A 2,382-nucleotide genomic window follows, 5' to 3' on the forward strand; every position below is an offset into this window, starting at 1 on the left:
TTCCCTGAAGTTTATTCTAACAATCCATACAACACAAAACAAGTGGATAAAGAATGTTTATTATCCCAGCAATGAACGTTAGCCATAAAAATTATTAAATAGGGGGCAGCTGGGTAGCTCAGTGGATTGAGAGCCAGGCCTAGAGACGGGAGGTCCTAGGTTCAAATCTGACCTCAGACACTTTCCAGCTGTGTGACCCTGGGTAAGTCATTTGACCCCCATTGCCTAGCCCTTACCACTCTTCTGCCTTGGAGCCAATATGCAGTATTAGATGGTAGGTAAGGATTTAAAAAAATTATTAAATACATTTATATGTAAAGTTCAAATCCTGTCTCAGACATTTATTAGCTGTGTAATGTTGGATAAGTCATTTCACATCTACCTCAGTTTACTCATATGTAAAATGGTAATAATAATAGCACCTATCTCCTAATGGCTACTGAGGACAAAATGAGATAATATATGTAAAAGACTTTGCAAACTTCAGTTACCTTTGTTTAGACTTTCCAAAGCTAAATGATTAAAATTCAAGTTCATGTTGTTACTTTAGTTAATGAATATAAGGATTTACTATTTCATATCAAGAAAGCAAATACAGCTAAAATTAGGAAAGGAATTCATATAACTAGAAATTTGGGAAATAGAAAATGTAAGCCTGGAAAAGTAAAGGCCACCCTCTAGGTCAGACTTTGCCTTTCTCCACCCACTTCCAATCACCTTTTCCCTTCTAATATGAAGGATATTTTTTAGAGTAAAAAAAGATGTAGGCCTTAAGCCATGGGCAAAAGGGGACAGAGATATAATAAAGATTCAAAACCTTTATTGTGCCTAAAAATAAAATCATTCCTCTTAAGCCACAATACGCCCCTGGGCCTAGATCACAAAGTTGCAGGTCAGTTTTGGGGATAAGGATTAGGAAAATTTATATTGGCTTTGGAGAAAAACAAACATTAGCCTGGGATATTGATAAAGTCTTTGAAATTCTGTCTTTAAAAGAGTTTTCTCCCAAGGTTTTTCCTTCTAGGGTTCAGGGGACAAATATTCAAAGAATTTTTGATCTGCATACATCCAATTTCACTTTCTTTTTCTACCAGAGCCTCATCAGGGCTCTGGCTCCACTCAGAGCAGAGACAACACTTCGATGAATAGCTCCATGTAAACCAGCACAAAGTGGTTTTAAGCTGAGTAGATATCAATATGGAGGGCAGTTTACAAACATTTGGGAATAATAAATTATTTATGAAATTGTGACAATCTTTTATTTTTAAACTATTTCCATGTTCTGAAGCTTAACGCTTCTTTTTTAGGGTGGTTGTTCCCATCACAGATCCCCGCCATAACCCATCTGGCAGTGGACAACTTCCCAAGAGTTGCCGTCGTTACGTATGTGTCTATTTTTGTACGGACACACACATATACACCTATCAACCTGGGGACGAGTCTCTCGGCAATCACGGAGGCTGGTCGTCGGATGGCAGACCTGCATTCCATCCTCATTTACTGCTAGTGAAGTAGGAAATGGCAGCTTAAGTCTATCAGACATGTTAAATGAGCCAGGCAGAGCGCAGAGCTGTTTTAGGAGAATGTGGAGTTGTTCATTTTCCAGGCAGAAATAAAATATATACCTTTAGTTTGGTAGAGAAGATGGGGGGAGGGGGTGGACAGAGCAGGAGGTAAGGAAGGAAACTAATCCATGAAAGGAATCCAAATGCTGTTGTGAGTGTTAACAAAAGAATTCTTAGTGGGGTAAAATTTGGCGACTACCTCAACTTCTTCATCAAAAGTTTTCAATCCAAACTAAGGAGAATTGAGTAAGGTGTAGAGAACAAGGATTCAGAATAAAAGCAAATAATGGAAAAACAATTTGTTTCTATGATGAAATGCATATATTCCAGAAAAGGGAATTTTTATATATAATTTTTCCAACTAATGACTTAAAATGAAATAAAAAATCCCCATAGTCTTTAATTTTGTAACAAATTATTCGAGCTTCTAATATGCATTAAAGGCAGTTAGGTGGCTCAGTGGATAGAACCAGGCCTGGAGATGAAAAACTCTGGGTTCAAATCTGGCCTTTGACACTTCTTAGCTGTGTGACTCTGAGCAAGTCAATTAACCCCAATTGTCCAGTCTTTAATGATCTTTGCCTTGGAACAAATACTAACTATTGATTTCAGGACAGAAGGTAAGGATTTCATTATTATTTTTTAATAAAATAAACTTAATGCTTCACTCTCATTAGTCAATATTTATGTAAAAAATATGGCTGCTAGCAAATATTTCAATAGCTCTACTTTGCATCTAAGAAAGAATGCATTAAGTTGAAAAGCAAGCTTGTCATAAACAGGTTCCACGTTTCACAAAAGCAAAGCAACAGCTAAC

Source organism: Monodelphis domestica, chromosome 4 (genome assembly GCF_027887165.1).
Source record: "Monodelphis domestica isolate mMonDom1 chromosome 4, mMonDom1.pri, whole genome shotgun sequence".
NCBI classification, from domain to species: Eukaryota; Metazoa; Chordata; class Mammalia; order Didelphimorphia; family Didelphidae; genus Monodelphis; species Monodelphis domestica.